General features: G+C 41.1%; 1 protein-coding gene across 1 annotated transcript in view; it reads right to left on the bottom strand.

The window, feature by feature from the left end:
- Window positions 1-22,971, bottom strand: part of TENM1 (teneurin transmembrane protein 1) — a 1,265,690-nt gene that overhangs the window by 783,875 nt on the left and 458,844 nt on the right. The window contains exon 6 of the mRNA XM_059732824.1: window positions 20,577-20,681. The gene's annotated coding sequence lies outside the window, so the exon portion shown is untranslated. The remainder of the gene's footprint in view (window positions 1-20,576; window positions 20,682-22,971) is intronic.

Raw genomic sequence — 22,971 nt, 5'->3', positions numbered from 1 at the left:
AAGTCCTTTCTAATATTATAGTTATAACATTTATTTTTCATACTTGTTGCTTTTTTCTTTCTGCCTCTCCTCCCCAGAGAACAGAGAAAAATGGTACTAATATAACCAGTGCTATGTATGATATCCTTGCTCCTCTACCTTTGTAAGATAATCATTGTAAGGAAAATACTGAGAAGAGGCAGTGATAATAGTCCCTTATTAGGAAATGAATATCAACAATAGGTAGGTTCAAAGTTTTATATATATATATATATATATATATATATATATAAAACAAATGACTTTAAGCATATTTGCTTGCAAAATGGTACTGAATGAAATACAATCTGGATGTAATACTTGTGCCATTCACCTGAGTAAAATTTGTCAGAATGAAACACTTCTCTGCTGTGCTCGAGTCCCTTGTTCATAATATAGTTTTTGTTTTGTTCTTACAAAATAACACTTAGTCTTTTTTGGGTAAAGGTGCATGCAGAAATCTTATAATCTTCAAGCCAGAAGCACAAGATTTCACTCAGAAGTCTGTAGGTAAAAGCATAACCTGTGTTGATGCTAAGTTAGATGACATATAGCCACAGAAAGGATTTTTCATACATTCATAACCACATGTGAGTAGTGAAGTATGAAAAATAGATGTTCTTCCAGATGAATTTGACCCTAACCAAACATGATGATTTGACAATGTTTGTGCCTTCACTCAGTCAGGCAAACTGCACTGTGGATTTTGCAAAATTACTGTACAAGTTACAGAGGATCCCAGGCCCCATAGTCCCAGGAACACTGACGTATCATTTTAATCATATATATGGGAGTAGTCCTATTGACTTGGCTAGGACTAATCCTGCAAATAAATTTATACTTGGGCTTAAAAGTATACATGAGTTTGCAGGGTCAAAGTCAAAGGATTTTCCTTGTTTGCTGGGGCTACAGGTTGGAAAGTCTGTAATACAGTACGCAAAACGTTGAGACTTGTTAGTACACCAGAGCATTTTAAATAAAAAAACAAAGCTTCATATGCAGCAGCAGCAGACACTGCTTAGATGAACAAGTTGCATGACAGAAGGAGCTGTGGGTTTGGGGTTCAGATTTAGAGGTTTTGAACCTGTTTCTAGTTAAGTCAGATTGATTGGACTCCAGGGCTGTGTCCACACAACCACAGACATTTGTTTCTCTGGGGATAAGTAGCAGTGGCACATCTTATGCTGCTGCTAGTTGTTCCTGGGGAATGCCTGCGCCACTTGCCCTCTGGCATGCAGCAAGTTACAGTACTTCAATTGAGGTAGGGGAGACTGAGGCCAGTAACTGAGCTGATCCCAGCAACCTTACCTGGGGTGCTGGGGGCCTTGGGGATCTGCAGCTGCAGTGAACCTGCTGCTCAGAGCCTGGCTGGCAGCTGAAGTGTGGCTTCAGCCAGCCAGGCTCTGGTTTTGGGTGGCATGTGCTGCCCCCACGTGCACCACCCTGCTTTTTTTTTTGCGCACAGGTTTTTTTGATCCCAGGATCTCCTGGGCTCAAAAGACACCCCCACACGGCTACCCTGAAGCACAGAAAACACCTAAATTAGGCATATTTAATTCCACAGGACTGGATTAACTCCATCTGAGAGTGCTGAAGGAGCTGGTTGAAGTCATCACAGAACCCCTGGCGAAAATCTGCCAAAACTCGTGGCACTCTGGGAAGGTCCCTGAGGACTGGAAGAGGACCAATGTTGTGCCCATCTTCAAGAAGGGGAAGAGGGAAGACCCAGGTAACTATAGGCCAATTAGCCTAGCTTCTATCCCAGGGAAAATCCTGGAAAAATTCATTAAGGAGTCTATGTGTGATAAGCTTGCAGAAGGTAGGATTCTGAACAACTGCCATCACGGCTTCGTTGCGGACAGGTCTTGTCTAACCAACCTCATCTTCTTTTATGACCAGGTAACTGGCCACCTGGATAAGAGAAAGGAGGTTGATGTTGTATACCTTAACTTCCAAAAAGCCTTTGATCTGGTATTCCATGATGTTCTCATGAGAAAATTGGAGGATTGTGGGCATAACTGCAAGACAGTTAGGTGGCTATGAAGCTGGTTGCTGGGTAGGACCCAGACAGTCCTAATGAATGGATCTGTGTCATCTTGGTGAGAAGTGGCCAGGCATGTCCCACAGGGGTTGGTGCTTAGTCCAGTACTTTTCAACATCTTTATCAATGATTTGGATGTTGGGGTAAAGAGCTCACTGGCTAAGTTTGTGGATGACACCAAGTTATGGGGAAGTGTGCTCATGCTTGAAGATAGGCTACAGACACAGGCAGATCTAGACAGGGTAGCAAGTTGGGTGGATGGGAACCTGATGAAGTTCAACATTGAGAAATGTGAAGTGCTCTACCTGGGGATGAAACCCCCCCTACACACCTACAGGCTTGGCAGTGCCAAACTGACCAGCACCATGAATGAAAGGGACCTGGGGGCAGTAATAGACCACAGTATGAATATGATCCGGCAGTGTGATGCTGTAGCCAGCAGGGCTAATAATACTCTGGCATGCATCAATTGATGCATCTCAGCAAACCCAAGGAAGTGATTCTTCCACTCTACTTAGCATTGGTGCAACCCCACTTAGAATCCTGCATCCAGTTCTGGGCACTGTACTTTAACAAGGATGTGAAAAGCTTGAGAGAGTCCAGAGAAGGGCTACCTGTAGGATCAGAGACTTGAATGGTAAACCATATCAGGAAAGGCTGAGTGACCTGGGACTCTTCAGCCTGGAAGAGAAAGCTGAGTGGGGGCTTGATAGCAACTTACCGCTACATCAGGGGAGTACATCAAGGGCTCAGTGGACAACTGTTCACCAGGGCACCCTTGGGGAAAACCAGGAGTAATGGTCACAAACTCCTGGAAGGCCATTCAGGCTCAATATTAGGAAAAACTTCTTCACAGCCAGAGTGTCCAGACTGTGGAATAAGCCCCTGCCAGAGGTTGTGCAATCACCTACCCTGGAAATCTTCACGAGGAAACTGGACGGTCACCTTGCTGGAGTCACCTGACCCCAGATGTCTTTCCTGCCAGGTGCAGAGGACTTAACCTGATGATCTTCTGAGGTCCCTTCCAGCCTTACGATCTATGAATCTATGAATGTGCAGTGTTTTGCACCTGTCTGGATGTGGCCTAGTTGTTCAGTATGAATTCTCCTGCAAGCAGTGAGTTACATACTATTTCAAATGGACAGCACTGGGCTTTCCCATGAACACGTGTACCTAATTTTAGGACTCTGGGAAATACCTGCTCACAAATCCAATCATGGACTGAGTTCTTACACAGTTCCAGGCCCAATGTTAGATCAGGTCAGTTTTCCAGTCCCTAACCCACCTACCAGGTTGGAAGTGCTATTTTTAAAACTGGGTGCTGGTGAGATGGTTTTCCTTTAATTCATTGTATTCCTTTACTCAAAGTGTAAGCACAACAGAAAACCTTGAAGTCATTAGTCTAAAGGGTAGAAGAAGGAGTTGCCAAGGGAATTAGGTGCCATTGAGGCCATATTCTCTGTGTGTTCATTCCCAGGGGCTGTAGATACCATTATACAGTGCACAATTAATGGTTGTGTCTATATAATGCAATCCCAGTACCCTTATTTTTAATTGCTTCTTTAGCACATACCTACTGTAGTATGTTTAAATGAAACAATTGTATCTGTACAAGTGTGACAACTCACATGGTGAGTATTTTTTTCGAAACTTTTCAGTGGAACAGAAGAGTTCAGGTTTCTTATGAACTGAAAGTCTAGCCCCTTTAGCAATAACAATAACCAGATATTGACTTTTTTTGGAACATCAAGTTTTGTTGCCCCATAGCAAATGGCTTCAGACTTCAATATTAGAACAGGATAGTCTGAAAAACATTGTAGAAAATGGCAAAAAAACCCCCACACTTTTAATTTCCAAAATCTATGCACTAGCCATCACCATAAAAAAGTCAGCATTCAGTAACTGGTACCATAGATTTATTGCAGTTATTGCCAGCGCAAAGTAGAGAAAAATTGGTATGACATATACTTTTGCACTATGCTATCATCCTTGAAGTGGCTACTTTGCAAAGAAAAACCCAAAATAAAAAAAAAAGAAAGAAACCACTCAAATGTTTCTATTGATGCTACAAAAACTAGTAGTCACCAGCTGACCAGATTATAGCCATCTTGCAAAAGGCCAAAATACTCAATAGTGTAGGCTGAAAATAATCTTAGTGTTCTACACACAAATACATTTAGATTTGGACACTATATAGTGTTTTTTTATTTCCCAGATAACAGATTCTGCATCAGTTGTTTACATAAGTGAATTCTCCACAGAATTGGTATCTAAGGAACAGTACAGAAGTTTGATACATCAGTCTAACCTGAATCAGCCTCATCTGAGTATACCTCGCACAAGGTCTATCTTAGGTCACTTGCACCATCTTTAGATCAGTCTGTGCCAACCTTTTGTATGGTTGAAGGTTTAGATTGATTCACATTCACTTAGACCAGTCTAAATGTAATGTTTGTACGTGCCCCAAGATACTGCACAAAGGAAATGCAAGATAGATATATATAGGAAGCAGGAAACAGAGAAAAAGGTTAATGGTAGATTACTAAAGAAACTGGCAGACAACAGATTGTGAATGGTACAATCCTGATGCACTAGAAACATGATTCTACAAAGTACTGAATAGTATGGCTCCAGTTCAACAAAACACTGAGGCACTATACAGGACATTCAACTGATTTAACTGACATGTCTCTCAAAATTAATAAATATTCTTCACTGAATTATTGCCTTCTGCCTATATATATGAGTATTTGTATCTGCCTGTGAACTCATGCATACCCCGCTGTTTGTATTTGAACTCCAGGTCTCAAAAATAAACTTCATGCTGAACATACGTGTCTAAATTTTACTCTGAAAGCAGGCTGTACACCAAGATTTACTTCCCTCATCACTGATGTTTAAAATAGCACTAGAACTTTTAGCTACAACTGTAAGACAGAATGATAAGTTCATAGGAAGAAAAATAGGAAATGGGAAATAAAAGGGGAATAATCTATACAGATGACACCATATTATTAATAAATTACCAAAGGTGAATTTCAATGAATTATTAAAACTAATATATTTCCTTGTAAAGTGTTATAGATAATGGATAATTTAGAAATATGAGATGGTAAATTATAGCTCATTTTCCCCTTGAAATCCATCCATATTTGCCTTTGTAAAGGAGCTTTTGAACTGAGCATGCACTGTCAGGGCATATTTGGTTGAAGAAATGTACATATTTGTATATCAGTATTTAGAAATACAGTTGCTCAATTGGTCATTATAAATGCAGAGATACAGTTTTTGGCTATGCCAATGATTTGGCTATTGTAGGAGAAATGGGTATGATACAGGGTTGGAGAATTAATAGAAATGTCAATAAAAAGGACTAAAACGAAAGACAAATCCAAATATATGGTTACAAGTTAAGAAATAATCTTGTATATATTTATCTAGCATTCAGTTGCCATAAATATCAACAAGTTAGGTTATTTAAATACCCAGCTGCACTAATTACTACTAATAATTTGATAAGCAGGAAATTAAAGTATGGGTACGAAGCAGGAAATATTTAAGAGGTCTACAGAGAATTTGAGCTCTATGCAGCTATCGTGAAAGACTATAAGATTCAGATCTACAAGAACGTTATGGGGCCCACTGTTTCATGAATGCAAGAAACTTATTAAGGCAGTCCTTGGAGTCTCAGAACAGCAGAGACTTCCTATGCCTGAAGAAGGGTGATTGTGTTCGAAAGCTTGCTAAGAATTTTTTTCCAACTACAGTATAACATAATCAATCCGGCATGCTTGGGACCGAGTACCTGCTGGAAATTTGAAAACATAGGATTTTTTAAACTGGTATGGTGACGGGCACAAAGTGGAGGCGGTGGGGCATAGCGGTGACTGGTCCTGGAACAGCAGCTGAATGCGGAGTGGTGGCACAGGGTGATGAATGGTGGCAGCAGCCACCGTGTGCAAGTTCCCCCTTCTATGTCCAGGAGGGCGGGGTGGGGGGGAGGGGACAGCAGCAGCTGGTCCCGGAGTGGCAGGGGGAAGTGCCAGATTTCTTATAATTCTTGATTTTTAATATCCGGATGTATGAGGTTATTCTGTACTCAGCTGGTCTAATAAAAGATATCACAACAGCTCAAAGAACCTTGCCTGCCTATGTCCTTAGACCAACACAGCTACAAGCAAAAACCCAGAAAGTTATTAAGATAAGGTTCTTTGGGTAGATGTGAGATCTTTTATTAGACCAACTAAAGAGTAGGAAACAAGTTATATGCAAGCTTTCGGGCACAAACACCTTTCTTCAGGCATTGCTGCTGTTATGAGTTCTCCAAGGTAGAAAAGGAGCTACAGCAAACAAGATGTGAAAATGCAAATGACTGGACATTTGGAAGACAAAAAGGGTAGAGATGGGGATGGGGTGGGAGGAAGAAGGGACGGAAATGTGTGAAGGGATACAAGTGGTATATAAGAGCCAAGTCACCTGGTATGTCAGGCAGGTTGAAATGTGTCATTACAACCTGCCCGACACATTATGGAAAAGATCTAATAGGAATTATGGAAAGACTATGAACAACTAAATACATTAAATGGAGTAAAACTCAGTGAGCAGGGCCCGGGATTAGGAAGACGAAGCAGTTATGTGTCTGAAGCATTCCATATTTTTTCTTGGTAGCTGGCCATGTGAACATGGAAAAAAGACCTAGTATTAAACAACACCTAAGAGGATAAGAATTATAAGCAATGGAAAAAAAATGGCCTTGACAGAGAGAAGTGTGGGAAAATTGTAAAAGTGGTAAAGGACCTGTCAGGTCTCTGGAACAAGGAAGAAATAGGAAGAGAAGTACATTTAGTTTAAAAAATACCAAGCATTCAGAAATGAAAATCAACAAAACTCCTCAGCTTTATGAGTTGATACGATATTAAAACTGGATAATTCAGGAGGAAAGAAAATTACATTCCAGTTAAATGAACATGGATGGAGGAGGCCAATGGGATTTGATTCTGTACCTTTACAATGCTTAGTTAAAACAGCATTGGATTTTTGCTGCTGTGGTGTAAAAGAGACAGAAATATCTATACAGAATTGCTATTGATCCAGGACAATCTGTTGTAAAAAACCAGGGGTGTGCAAAATGGGCCATATTTAATTTGGATTCAGATTTGGCCCAAATCAGGGACAGTAATTCAATTTGTTGATTCAGATCACTGTCCCCGATTCAGTTCAGCCAAATTCGAATCTGAAGATTCGGCCATAGACACAGCTTTAAATGTCTTTTTCTACATACCTTGAGGTACCAGGTGTGGCTTGTGAATGCTGCAATGCTGAGAAGGATGGAGCATCCCCCGCCCCCCGCCCCCCCCCCCCCCATGCTCAGCGGTGAACCCAGAAGTGGACTGGAAGTACTTCCAGTTCACTTCCGGGTCCACCAGGGAGTGCACTGGACCCTCCACCCCCCCATCTCAGCCATTGGCTGCAGGGGGACCCTGGGTGCTCCCCCAGACCCAGGAGGCACCAGTCAACAAGCCAGGGGGTGGGGCCCCTGCGTGCTCCCCGGTACACCTGGAAGTGGACTGGAAGGTCTGATGCCGAGAGCGCTTGGGAGCCCCCCATGCTCCTATGGGATGCTCCATCTGCCCCAGCATCTCAGCATTCATGAGCCGCCTGCTACCTAGAGGTATGTAGACAAAACATTTAAAGCTGTTATAAAGGGAGGGTTCCGATTCAATGCAGAGAGATTAAAGGGTCTCCTGATTCAATTCAGATTAGGAGATTTGGCCACCAAATCTGGCCGAATCTCCGCTGAATCAAATCAGGGGCTGAAGCTTCATGCAGCCCTATAAAAAACTACTGCTCATCAGTGCCCAGCACCAGTTTATCTGTCTTCAACAGCAGCAAGAACTCAAACAACATGTCTGCAGAATGACCACATTTGTTCGGGTGTGGTTTGGTGATTTTGGTCCTGACCATTCAAGGTGGTCTTTACAGAGTCTCAACAAAGCTCCCCAATGTCTTCCACAAAGGTTTTTCTGTGCTTGTGGTCATCAGCAGTTCAAGGCTCCCCTCACATTGACTAACTCTCCTAAGCACTGTGTTTCCAAATTCCTCCCCTTGAGTAGAAACTCAAAAGCCCCATAGCAAACGTCAGAACTAAACACCATTTGCCCACTGGGGCTCAAACACACACATCTCACTGGATTTTTTTCTCAACATCCCATTTTTTGGGGAGGAGCCCAAATGAGCCCTGGGGTCTCCTTTCCCGTCTTTTCTTCAGGATCTTTCTGCTATTCCACTCCCTGCAGTCTCTCCCTCTCCAGCAGCTTTTTGCCAGCTCCCATTACTTCATCTATAGAAGCCAAGTGCCCTCTATTCCCATTAGGAAGCACTAACTGGGCACATGTATGGAGGCCCATTGAGTGTACTGTACAGGCCTCTCGCCTACAAAAGCTGCAAAGTCTCCTTGCTCTTTCAGCATTATTAAAAGTATTGGAAGCTTCTAGTGTTACTAGTTTGAAACAAAATTCCCCTTTCATATTGAAATTTAAATAAAAAAAGCTCATTAAGTAAAAAAGGGAGGGGAGGGGATGAGCAAACTTCTGCAGGCCTGTAAATCTAGGGACAGTTTACTGGAAAATATTGTGCACTTAAATGAGCTATTTTTATTCCATGCAATCTCTCTCTCTCTCTCTCTCTTCTTCCTGCTGTGTTTCAGATACAAATCAAAATAAATGTCCAGTAATTAAATTAAGAGCTTAAACATGCAGTTTTGCCTTGTTTTTGCACTTCACGCTTCCTTTTTATATCTGTATTTTTTTATGTAAATTTAGCATCCATGTGTATCGCAGGGGTAATATTGCTAGGATACTGTGCAAATACATTTGTTCACACATTCCACACAGCTCAGTCCTGACCTGCTGCACCTCCCACTATTTCAGTCCTTAGCTTCCAAGCACAGAAAGAAAATTATACCAAGATTCTTGCAATTGTGGTTTTAAAATCTGGACAATGGTCTACTAGGTATTATGCTGAAATCAGTTTGTATAAGTGCAGTTTTATCCAGGGTCTTTGGAGGTGGGAAGTCAATGCATTAATCTTGCTGAGACCTGAGTCAATGTCTATTATCAAACAAATCTCCAGAGTTATTTTTTGGGGGAAAGGGAATGGTGGAGTTGAGGTTGCAAAAACAGCAGAAAAGAGTCTGAGTAGCTATCAAAGGAAAACAGAGAAAGTGGGACTGGAACAGCTCTGTTAAACCTTCCTGCAGTGCTATTTAACCCAAATATCTTCTCCCCTTGCTGCTAGCAAAAGGCAATCACAAATAATCACCAATAGGTATTAAAACATTATTTATAAAGTTGGTGGCTAAGTGAAACAAACTTGCTAGAAATCTTTTGATGACAGCCTGGTGTATCATATAGGAACATATAAGAAGTAGCAGTCTACGCTCCCATTTCAGTACCTGAGCTCTGACGAGCAACGGACACATGCACAAACACTCCAACACCCACTTCAGAGCAAGATCTTGATATATCAGTCCTTGTTCTGAACATACAGCATAATTTTACCAGTGCAGTAAAGGCCCATGACCTCTTGTGCTTACAAAGATTTGAATTCCCTTAGTGGCTTGATGATATTTCCAGTCTTGTTCTTCTTTGCGACCCCAAAAGGATGACAGTTAAGTGCTGAATTTTCTTTTAAGCAAGAGTTCGACTGACCAATATTCAAATCTCTGGTGAACAGCTAGTTGCTACCTTAATCAATATTCCTCTCCTGCCTAGAAAAATATTGATGCTCGGAGAAGAATTGAATATGCTTACTTTAAAAAGTCTAAGTAAAACATGTAATTTTATAAAAGTTTTCTAGGCTTATAAAGAGTTGCATAATTCATCATTTATTGATTTCTTGATACTAGCAATAGTAAAAGGGAGGATGACTTAGATGCCTCAATACAAGAGTAATTCCTTGCCCAGGAGAACATTTCATCACCCCATCGTTCTGTGAAATATGAAATATCGTAACCAGAAGGAAACACGATTCAACATCCTGCTTGACACCAGACAACATCAAGTTCTAACTTTTATCTGAGCATAATATGCATAAAATGAACTATTTTTACTAGGAGATCTCACAACACCTTCAGCTCTCCTGTGAAATATTAATCTTCATTTCCACTTCGGAGAAATTTTACAATTTTTGCATTCTGCTACGCCTGAGGAAAGGTGAGTGTGCCCAAAAGCTTGCAAATAAAGAATATTTTTTGCAAATATCTAGTTGGTCTAATAAAAGGTATTTCCTCTGCCATGACTTCTGATTCCGAACCATCTAATGCTGTTAAAGGAGAATGTTAGAATTGTTTCACCTTAGTATATAATGATCAGTATTATCTACCTCCAAAGATGTCTTAGCTGTAAAGTAACGGCTTGTTGACAACATAATAAAAGATATACTGAAAATATGTATTGACTTGTTTAGTTTTCATTTTTTCTGATATATTAATTTGTTCTCCTGTGTTATTGACTCACTGATTTACAGAACATATTGGAAGAGGGCAGTGAGATCTCTGATACATATATGATTTTTGCTAGACCAAACACAGACAGATGATTAGGTTAAGTTAATACAACGTTGATTTCTAAATGGAGACTTTAAAGATCATGAAATCATTTGAATTGCAGAAACATGCATTTATCTTATGGGACAGAACTCTGGAAGATTGCAGGAAGCTGTCTCCATGGTAAATTACTGAAAAATTGCACAGTTTGAATTCCATGGTAACTCCTAGTTTTATATTTTATGTACATAATTAAGGAAATAATGACATTTCACTGCTTGATAGTACAAGTTATCTCTAGGAAATGCTTTCTATTCCCCTTTAAAAATACAGCATTTCATTTAGAGAAATGAAAGCAATATGTTTGTGATCAGGTCCTGGAGAAAGGCTGTATTTGCATAATATTCACATTACTGGGCAGTTTCAAAATACTCTCCCCTGAATGGCACTCTGTCCGCTCCCACCAACACGATATTTACCCGAGTAAAGAATACAGGGTTAAGTTTACTGTTACGCATTCTGTGATCCTTGCAACTACCCATCTTTGAAGCAAATGTTTCAAAATACTAATAATAGATTTGGAAATGATTAAAAATTTGGTATAAAGCTATCACTGACAAGTTAATGGGACAACATGTAAAATTTGCAGGGCGTGTTCTAGTAATGGAAAACTCAATATTTCTCATCTCTAATACACACTCTAAATTTCAGCCTGCTCAGTTTTAAAGGTTAAGTAGCACATGAATGTTTTATAATATTTTACAGAATTAATTACAAAATATGACCAAACACTTTCTGGAGCTTTAAGAAGCAGCATGGCAGTACATTTGATTTGGAACAATGTTTATCAATCTTTAACTTTTTGCCTTCTTGATTTTGATTAAACTGTTGTTCTTCCTTTTTCTCCAAACACAAGTGGTAGTCTGGCTTTTCCATCACAGAAAATAGATGTAATATTAAACATAATAGTTTGAATTAATACATTTAGGGCAAATCCTATTCCACATATTAGACACCTAATTGGACTTAGGTGCTTCAGTGTGAATCTATTTAGTCACTGAAAAAAAAATCATACAATAGGGTCTTCATCCTGCTCACTGCTTTTTGTGACCTAGCCTTAGTCAAGTCAAATCAGCCCTGAGGTCACTGTGGCTGTTGGGGCACCTTAGATGCTGTATTGCAACATTGGTGATTCTTTGGGCAAAGTGACCTGGTGGCCATCGCCTCTCCGGGAGTGGATGGCCATTGGCTTACAGGGACATCATCTGCTCTTTGATAGGTCTTAATTGTAGTCCTGCTGTGTGTTTACACACCTTCCTCACCCAGGCTAGCTCAGGTGGGGTTGCTAGTTTAGTCTCCAACAACCTGACCATGAAACAAGCTGCGCTGGTTTACATGGTACCAGATAGCAGACCAAAAGAGGCCTGGCCTGACAGGACCTAGCCTTAAGGCTAAAATAATATCATGTTACAAAAGTAAGCATATTAGTGTTTTCTCCGGTACTTAAGCAGGATAGAATAGGATCCTATATGGAATAGGATATGTCCTTTAATGCATACTTGTGGAGAAAGGGGAATATTAATATAGGGAAAATTGTTTGGTTCCTATGGGATTGAGTGAAACAATCTTTTTTTCCCCCAATTTCTATCTGCATGGCATTCACATCTCTCAAAGTCTTCCTTTTAATTTTTAGTCCTTTTTAATTGAAAACAAACGAACACTAACCCCCATAAAAACTCAAGCCTACCAATAGTCCACAGCTCTAAAACTTAGATGAAGTAGTCAAATGTCCTCAAACTCTCCAAAATTTACTCTAATTTCTAGACTTCAGCAGGCGGCACAGGTGTTTTTCATTTATGAAGATGAAGTTGTAGCAAAAACCCCAGTTTTTTTCTTTTTTTTTGTATTTATTTTAAAATGCATTCCCTCCCCTTCCCCAATCATTTCTGACCTTTTCTCTCCCTCTCTTTTCCCTATAGATAAGTATAAGTACGCTAAGATGTAGGATAAGCTTTAAACATTTTTATTTTGGTAGCAAGTTTTTGGTTTTGGTTATCCACTGTTTTATATCTATTATTATTAGGTTTGTATTGATTTTTACTGTTGCATATTGTATTATTATCATTTTTGTATTGATTTTTATTGTTTCATATGAATATTGTATGGTTTAGGCCTGTGTTTGTAAGTGAACCAAAGTCATGTCAAGTTTCCATTTTATATGTCAAGTCTCCATCTTATATCCTCTGCTCAGGCATACCCTGTGTCGCAACTGTATGAGTCACGTATCCCTCCCATGTAAATTGGTTCCCGGATGAATAAGCGTGATTGGGAATCATTGAAATACAATGGTAGCAGGCCTCTACTGAATGGCCTGTAACGACTGGGCCATCACCTCGCATTGATTCACCCAGGAACCACGGACCTCACCCAGGAACAGAGACCAGACCAGCATTTGAAAGACAAAAGACCCTGCAAAACCAGCAACTCTCACCATTACAGACACCCAAAACTGCACATCCCTGCATGGAGCACACATGCTCAGTACACCAGGGGCTGACCCTTGCCTGGGCATGCCTCCTGTCACTAGGGTCAAACAAGGTCTGCCCCTATAAAAAGGGGCAGTGAAGACAGACCCGGTGGGACACCCTCTCCATCTGGACCAGCACCATGCCACACAACCTATCCACCCAGAGGACCTGCTGGCGAACCCCTCTGGACAACACCTACTGGACAAGGACCCCTTTCCAGTCCGGATAGGTAAATATTACCTACACACCTCCTCCTACAATTTGGACTCTCTCTCTCTCTCCTCCTCCTAGACTTCAGTGGACTTCAGCCCCTGCACCAAGCCTCTCTAACCCCTGCTGCCATTGTGTGTGTGTGTAGGTATGTGTGGGTGGGTGCAAGGGAACCAATTTGACATTGTGTCACCATCTCCCCTGTTCAATAAAACCACTGTCATTTGCAACCCCGAGCTGGGTCATGTTTTACTGAATCCCAGTCCCTTCCCTATCTTAAATTCCAGTCTCATTCTCTCTCTCTCTCTCTCTGAGCTCCAGTCCTCACCCTCTCTGCTAGTTTCCTGATCTCCTCCCAGTTCCATCTCCCCTTTTCTGCCACCTCTCAGCCTCCTCTGCTTCTATTGCCTTTTCCCTGTGACTTTCTGCTGCCTTTCTCTGCTTTACTTTTGCCCTGCCACCTGCTGCTTTTCCTGTGATTTTCTGCTGTCTGTCTCTCTGTTTTCAGGCTTCCCCCACACCTTCTGTAATATCCCCCTTGCCCCCCGCAGCTTCCCAGCTCCTCTCAGCTGTCCTGTAGTTTTCTCCAGCACCTGGAGCCTTCCTCCAGCTTCCAGCACCTATTGCCGCTCCCTGCAAGTTCTCTAGCTGCCCTGGAGCCATCCTCTGGCTCCCCACACCCAGAGCCCCCTCTTTAACACCCACACTTTCCCCTGGTCCCATTTTTCCCTCTCCCTACCTACCTTTTCAGCTCCCCGATAGCTCTGGCTCTAGTCTCAGACTCTGTGCCGCATGCTTCCCTGTTTGGCAGGATTTGGGTGTTGTCTTTTAATCAATTAAGATCAATTAACCTAAAGTTACCCGCAGCCTCAGTTCTTCAGCCCAGGCCCTGTAGTCTACCGGTTCTAATCCCGGTCCTGGTAACTTTAATTCCCTACACTTCTACTTTCTTACCTTAACCTTTCCTCAGGTATCCCAAGTACACCAAGCACATACATACATATCACAACACCCAACTTAGGAACTCACCTGTGTGTATGTGTAGGTGGGCGGTATGTGTGTAAATTAGTGAATACACATATATATACATATATAGATATCATTGTGGGTATGTGTGTGTGGTATATAAATTGGCAATCCACGTATGTGTATTGGATGTGCAGGTGTTCGTAACTGGTAACTGATTCTATCTAAATGTGGTGTGTGTAGCGTGTATGGGCCTAAACTGGTGATAGGTGTACATGAACCTAGACTAGTTATTTTGAACGTGTGTGTTTGTACCTAATTGATTTGTGTGTTTGTATATGTGCAATTGTACACCACGCCGTCCTGTCTAACTGCGCAATATTGAGATCCTGAGGTTGGCCTGACCCTTCAGGGCAACAAAGTTTAGGTGTCTCATGATGGATTAGCCAAAACTCAGTGGTTCATTTATACAATATGGCAGTAACCAATTCTTCCTAAACGTCTGAATATTTAAAATTGAGTGCCAGTGCTGGTCTGGCTTCCCCAGATTGTAACATTTTATTAATGTTTGTACATTGCTTTCAGGGCCTTAAATAAAAGTGCAAAGTACAGCATTGTTACAAAGTATTTTTATTGACAGCACAGATTCCAAGCAGCCTGTCTCCTACTTCACCATGGCAATATTAATAGAAAATCTTTGATACAAGCAACAGCCAGAAATGAATGCCTAAAATCTGTAGACAGAACCTTCCACTCTGTACAGAAGAATCCTTAAGCATTTTAAATAGTGCCATATCTAAAATAGGAAGAGCAAAGTGCACTCAATATTTTATAGCTTATAAATCAAATGGATCTTGGGGGGGGGGGGGGAAATGAACACCTTAAAGGCTTATCAGACAAATTATCAAACAAACTCCATTTCATCTTGAAGAGCTGTAAACCTATCAAGGCTCTGTGCTAAGTAGCTATTAGCCATGTCCCAAAACATGCATGCATCTGCTAAAGGACTTCACTGCACAGCTATTTTCCTGATTACACCAGATAAAGAATAAATAAAAAAGTAACAGAAAACATTGTTCATAACCGTGATGTATAATCAAGTAACTAACATGCCAAATAATTGAAAAATAAATCAAGATCTTTCAACCATGACACAATGGCTTGTTACTTAGCACTAAGGACAGTGAACTGCTTCACGAGTAAAAGGATTTTCTTCTTTACATTCATTACTGCAAGCAGAGCAAAACATGAAACATACCAATAGTCAAACCCATCCTCTATAAATATTGCAACAATTTTAAACAGAAATCATGTAGCTTGATAAAGAAAATAGATATTTCCATTTAGTATTTGGCCACTGGTTTTGCTAGCAAATGAAGAAAAGCAAAAGCACAATAGAATTATGTGCACTAAGAAAAAGAAAGGGTCTGCTAAGTATCTCTATGGTGATGAGATTTTATGGGGCCCTGATTCATCAAGCCATTTAAACATGTTTCTTTCCATTGAGAAACATACGTGTTGAGGTCTTTTCATCCTTCTGTGATCTATGCTCTTCACACAAAGGAAATGCTGTTGCCACACAGTTAATCTATAAAATTAGTAGTGAACTTCAGAAACACAGAAAAAAGTGAAAGTCTTGGGGGTGGAAGGATTATTTTTTTATTAATAACCAATGCAAGAAAAAATATTTTTAGGCACAAAACCTGAGATATCCATCCATAAAAATAATGGCTTTGAAGCATAATTATGAAACATTGTAAAAAACTTCAAGGATTACTGAAAGATCAAGTGTGTTTCTTTAAAACCCCATCATGAGATATTACTTTAAAGTTTAATTAAAATTTCTGAAGACAGACCATGTGTCGCCAATTTAATGTAAGCTCCTCCTCCTCCTATGAGAAATGCTAGAAAATATTATTTTTTATTTAATTATAGAAATGCCTTTGTTTTATAATTCTTTTTATAGTTGCAGAATACCACTCTAATGAGAGCTGTTATAGCCACTCAGCAAACTGATCATATGGTTACATTTTAGAAGATCAAATACCAAAAAATCCCTAACACCTTTTTATGTAAATCCTCAAACTTTTGACAGAAATATAATCCCAGCTAGGCAATATATGTGAACGGACACCTTACAAGTGGTGTTGAGTAGGGCTGTGTGAAGCTTCGGTTGATGATTCGATTCGGAGGAGATTTGGCGGCCAAATCTCTGAATCAGAATTGAACTGGGAGACCAATTAAAAAGTCCAAATTGATTTGAAGCTCTCTGAACTGATTCAGAAAAGATTTGGAGAGCTTTGGTGATTCAGGCAGTCTCTGCTCACTGCAGCCGGGAGCTGGACTCAGACTCCATCCTGGTAAGTGGGGGGCGGGGGAGAGGAGGCTGGAGCAGGGGAGAGGGGACTATAGGGGGACCCCTGCCAGACCCCATCCCCTGCCTGCCCCTTCAGGCCCCCTGAGCATCCTTTGACCCCTGATCGCTGTCCTAGCTCCCCCATGGCTGCCCCACCTGTCCCAGCATCTTGTTCTTTAAAAAAAAGCCCGCACTCACTGGCTGCTGCCATTCAGGGGGGCAATCCCCACTGCCCCCCACTTCCCCATGCTGCTCAGGGGGCTCTGCCACAAGCCCTCTGACCCCCACCCACTCTCCCAGCCCCCACCATTGCTGCCCCTCCCACCCCAGCTCCCAGCCCTTTAACCACCCCCCCCAGCCTCACCAGCTGCTGTAGCAGCCTCAGAGCTTCTGAGGGCTCATGACACAGCCCCCTCATGCAGCATGGAGTAGCAGGGGGGCAGCAGGGATCGCCCCTGACCCCACCTGGCAGGACTCAGTGAGAGTGGGGCTTTTATTTTTAAAGGGCCGGGGGCTGGGACCGGGTGGGGCATGCATGGTGGGGGCGGGAGAGTGGGCAGGGTGCTCATGACAGAGCCCCTCATGCAGTGCAGGGTAATGGGGGTAGTGGAGATCACCCCCCTGCCTGGCAGCAGCTGGTGAGTGGGGGCTTTTTTTCCCCCAAAGAGCCGGGAGCTGGGGCTAGGTGGGGCTGGGAGAACAGGCAGGGAACGGGGCCTGTGTGATTTGGAGATTCAGCAACAGACGAATCTCCAAATCAGATTTGGCTGAATTGTTCAGGACAGTGATTTGAATCACCGAATCGAATCACTGTTCCCCAAATCGGCCAAATTTGAAGTGAATACCAGCCACTTTGCACAGGCCTAATAATATATGATTTGGTGGAAAACAAGTTACTGTGGGTGAGTAAGTTACTAGGGTTATTTTTCATGGATGTTTGATCATTTTTAAACTTAACAGATATAGAAATAGCTGCACCTGGGTACACATAAACAGCAGACATACTATCAAGATGCAAAACTTGACTACAATAGACAAGCACATTTAGGGAGTTATAGCAATGGGTCCTTCTGCAACTTGAACTTCCCCTGACAAGGTCTGACTCTCACCCTGCTTGAATTGATTTTTTTTTGGTGTAAATGCATTGATTGCATAGCAGCTATGCCTTATTTTTGTCTGTGTGAAAAGTAGTATTTTTACTCCTACAATAGAAAGGCATTTATTCTATTTTCAAAACTTGTAAAATGACTCAGTCTCAAGATGAAGTATCAAATTTTACCCCAGAGTCATACTTTGTTCTCTTTTTTTGGTGGATGAATTAGGAAACAATGAAAATGAAGGTTTATAAATGATAATGTTGACACTTAATGAAGTGACAAGGACCATTACAGCAGTAACACAGCTGTCAATAGTTGGTTCAGAAACTTACACATTTCTGTCCCTGCCAGGCATTTGAAGAAAAACTACATACCATTATTATCAATATAACATTGAAAATAATAATAAAAGGTGGTTGGCCCAGTTTACCTCTTTGCAAAAGGTAAATATCAGTCTTTCATTATAAAGTAAATTAATCTACTGTTACCATCAAAGGAAATCAAAATATATGGTAAACACCATCAAATAGACAAGTCAACAATCTGTGCATTTGAACAGAGTACCATGGCAAACAAACAACAGCTACCATTGCAGCACATAACCATCAGACAAGACAGCTCAAAACTTGCTGAGAACTTCCAATGATATTTGATGACTTAGCATACGTAATATTAAAAGCTAGATGATGTTTAGGTATTTTGACAAGGAAATAAGGAGGAACAACAAATTTGAACATTAATGATGTAAGTCATTGGTGATGCGTAGGGTGTTCATGCAGGTGCATGTGCACCCCCCAAGCGTGGCAGTGCACCCTTTGCAAAAAGGCACTGCTAACACTGCAGGTGGCACCTGTGGGTGGTTGCTGCTTGCTACCCCCCCTTGCTACCGACACTGCTGGCTGCATCTGCAGGCAATCTGCGATTGCTGCTGGCCATCGCTGCTGGTGGTGTCTGCAGGTGGTCAGTGAGCACTGGTTGGAGCTTGCCAGGTCCCCCCCCCCCCCCGCCACTGACAGAGCTGCCACTGCCTGTGGGAGATCTCTGTGCCTCCAAGGGCACGCAGCATTCATGATGTAAGCCATAAGTTGTATGAACAAAATGTTGGTTTGATTATATCACTGGAGTTACGTACATGTTACTGGGGGTTGAATTTTTAATTTTTTTTTATACTAAAAAAATGCAGGAGATGCTTAACTTGGAGCCAAATTTTGGGTTCACTTGTGCCAGTGAAATTCTGAAGCATCTCTACTGACTTCCATTGCACTGGAGATATTTACATCCCAGTGACCAAGTACAGAATTTAATCAGGTCAATGGCTGAAAGGCCACTTAATGTATGATCCAAATCTATGAAACAAACTGGGTGCCTGTGACAATATCTTACCCATAGCTAAGTTATAAGCCTTTGAAAAATTCACACAAGTTAAGAGGCTGGTAAAAACAAGAGGAGAAATCTAGCTTTTTCTCAACCTTGCACAACCTTGAGGCAGTTGGACCCACCACCTATATGTTCCCCTCATGGGAAATCATTTCCATACAGCTATTCCTCCTTGGATACCCTACATGCTCTTCAGCCCACGTTTACTGTAGATATGGGCTGGCTCTCCATTTAGTTGCTTCAGAGTATTCAGACTAATTCCAATAGAAAAAAAACCCTACTGAAACTAACTTCAGGGCAGCTCCATTTTCCTCTTTTGAATCATTCCCTAAAACAGATGACCCTTATTCCCAGCCAGCAATTTCTGGGCTTCCATCCAATTGAGAGGTCAGGTCAGGCCAGGCTCACTGCTCCTATCTTCAAGTAGGCTTCTCATCCACTTGTTTTACCATGCACATGTAAAGCACACATATTTGCATTCATAACTCCTGCTGTGAGCACACACATACCTATATCTTACTTAGGTGCTTGTACAAATGCAGCATGCATGTCTTCTCCTGCCGCAGCTAATGGGCTCCTCTACTTCTCAGCCTGTATCTCAGGATGTAAGCTAGGACTTAATTCATAGTGCAGCACTGCTAATTAAACCCATGCTTGTTTTTTAACCTCTTGGTGGCTGGTGCAGACTCCACAGCCTGTGACGCCCCTCCAAATCCTCCACATGTGTAACAGAATGGGACATCATGGAATAGCTTCAGCTGTCCTGTCAGATCAGACATGCCCACCCCAAATTTAAAATTCATGCTTTACATTAATGGACTGCTGTTTCTCCTCTCTGCGCTATCCCTCGTTATACCTGCCATCTTGCGTACTAATGTGACCTAGTGTGACACAACATAATAGCAAGATATCAATCAAAAATGTAGTATTAACAGTAGAGAATAAGAGGATATTCTATCTCTAGGTGAGGAAATGGGCACTTTTAAAAAAAAACCCAATATCCTGGTTTGTGCGTTTTTGGAGAGTAGAAATCCAGTGCTCTGTAACAACTGTATTTCAAAGAACTTTTACAAATGTTAATTATATTCATAATTTCAGCACCAAAATGTCAAAGAATCTCTTCAAGGGCTCCATCCTACAAATCAGGAGATTTGTTTAGCAGTACAGATTACCACTTCCAGTGCTGGTGTCTGTCATTTGTACCCTGTGGCTACTTCAACAGTCAAACTTTCAAATACAAATAACAAAACCCCAAGCGTATGTAGGAACATAATGGTAGACACAAACCCCTTGGAATTAAGATGCTTCACATGAACACATTTAGTGCTCAACAAATAATTTCTGAATGTCACTGATCCCGGATTCTTTTTTTTTTAAAGCTACTTTCTGTTCCTTTGACAGATGTGTTATGCTGCATTTCATTACTTTCTCTCCTTACCTCGTTCTTCTTTTGTTTTAGATAAGTGATGAGGCTTTCGGGAAAGATTAAGCACAGGCAGGCAAAGCAATGGCCCAAACACGGTTTTAATTGGAACCTCAAATCCTGTGGAAAAAATAAGAAATTAAACCATTAATAATATGATCTTACCAGCAGACACAGTCTGTTGATGTATTTCATTTTAGGCAGCTTTTACTAAGTGTCTTTCTATCAGATTTCAGCAGGTGAAAAGCCCATTAGTCAAATCACATAGAAAAAAAAAAATTCTAGCTTTCAAATGGTAAGATTTCAGTAAAACGAGCTAAGGCTTTACAAGCCCTTACTCACATGAGCAGTCCTTAACTGTGTAAGTAATCCATCGACATTATTGAAGGGACAAATTCCCTGTATGAGTTTACACAGTCAGACTTTAAAATACTGAGTAGTTTCTCTTTTGTAGAAACTAGAACTCTTAGCCCTGTTATGTAGCATTAATCATGATGTTTTCTTATGCTGTTACAATACATTCTTTGCCTAATGAATTCTTGATTGAGTACAACCATTGTATTGCAATACGACCCATATGAAGCCAAACCATAACATTGCGCAGCTCAAACTGCAAGACAAAATGCAGAGAATGAAATTTCATTTCTCCGGAGACCAGCAAAGACTCGAAACACAAATACCTCCTTAAAAGAAAATCATAATGTCAATAATTTAATGAATCAGAGGTTATATGTTATGTTTCTGGACAGATGGCAACAACACATCCAATAAAATCAAATAAAATCACCCAGATACATCATAATGTGCCTTGTTTAATTCATGCTTTATTTCAAACTATGAGATTACAGGTATTTCTAGCATCAAGATTTGTATTCATACTTACCCTACCGTAATGACCAGCTCCCTAGCACAACATCTGTAAACTTTGATCAAATGCTTTATTTCTTAAGAAATTGGAGGCCCTGATTTTTTTGTGTGATATAAACAGCTTCTGGTCTATTGACCTCACTAGAATGGCAGCGTATAATTTGACCCACCGAGCTAGAAATTTCAGTTCCTCAAAATTCAATAGGCTGAGGAGAAAAATGTTCACGTTTGCTATTGCTGAATAATAAATGTATGCATAAGAAACTGATTTGTGATTAAAATCAAATTTCTGTACTGTCATTCTCAGGCGTGCTAGGCCACTGGAATCTAAATGACATTCCACGTTAGGGGACTGGCTATTAATACATGGATAGTGCCAGTCAGTGTGTTAAAGGCTCATATTGAAAATACCATTTGGAACTGCAGAAGAGTCCTCTCTTTATAAAAGTGCTCTTTAGTAATGATAGTTTGGGTGGCTAATACATTTAATTGTTGAAGTCTGTCACTGGAGGACTGCTGACTGGTATGTAAGTGCAAGGGCTAAGTTGATGAATTAGTCATTTTTTATTGAAATGATTTTTTTCCCCTAGAAAATGTGAGTTCCTTGAAACTGAAACTTTTCATAGAAACCAATTAGTTTCAACAATTATTCTGCCTGGGATGTCTTCTACATCCAGGATAGAATTTCTGGTCGGAGAACATGCACACGGTGGTCTGAAATGTGGTGTGCACAGGTTCAAGATCCTGTTCTCCTAAATTCTGAATGAAAAGAAATGGTGGAACCTGGACATTTCTCACAAAATGCAATTCTTGTTTTCTGGCCAGCCCTGCTCATAGTCCAATCCTTGTGTTTGTGACAGCTGGGCTTCTCAACAGTTGCCTTTTATTATTTTCAGCTAAACTGAAATAAATAAGTGACTGGATGAATAAATGGCATACAGCGATGAAGACAAGAAATGTCCTTGGACAGCATCCTAACGTTCACGTAGAAGCTTTTTCAAACCTTAAAAATGTTATCCCCGACTTCCAACCATATACTTCTTGGCAATATGCTACCTAGACATCAGCCGCAACACATTCACCTCCATCCCTAGCAACAAATGACACATCTTCAACATCTCCATGCTGAGCCCATGACTGCTGTTGAAAAGCACAGCTTGCCCACTCATTTCCACACTTTGTGGGCCGAGTAAAGAAATGCAGATGTTTTAGTGCACTACAGAACATGTCCCCAGAACCACTCTCAGGTGCTCTGTTTGGAGTATTTTACTGGGGTAGCTTTACGGCCACTTTAAGTTGGGTGTGTTGAATGATGTTGGGGACTCAGCATGTCCAAAGTAGGAGTGTGGGGGAAAGCTGCGCTTCCAAGGTTGATGGTAAATAGATGCAAACAGTCTGCATGGGAAACTGCTGTCGGTAAAAGGATTTAGACGAGAGGATCTAAAACAAATGTAATATCTAGCTAAAAAGACACTAGAAGCTTTACTAATATGCAAGGGGCCTAGGGCTATATTATTACAGTTAAGAGCCATGCAGAAAAAAC

Source organism: Alligator mississippiensis, chromosome 8 (genome assembly GCF_030867095.1).
Source record: "Alligator mississippiensis isolate rAllMis1 chromosome 8, rAllMis1, whole genome shotgun sequence".
Lineage (NCBI taxonomy): Eukaryota > Metazoa > Chordata > Crocodylia > Alligatoridae > Alligator > Alligator mississippiensis.
Note: the sequence above shows the minus strand (reverse complement) of the source record. Positions and strands in the feature narration are given on the sequence as shown.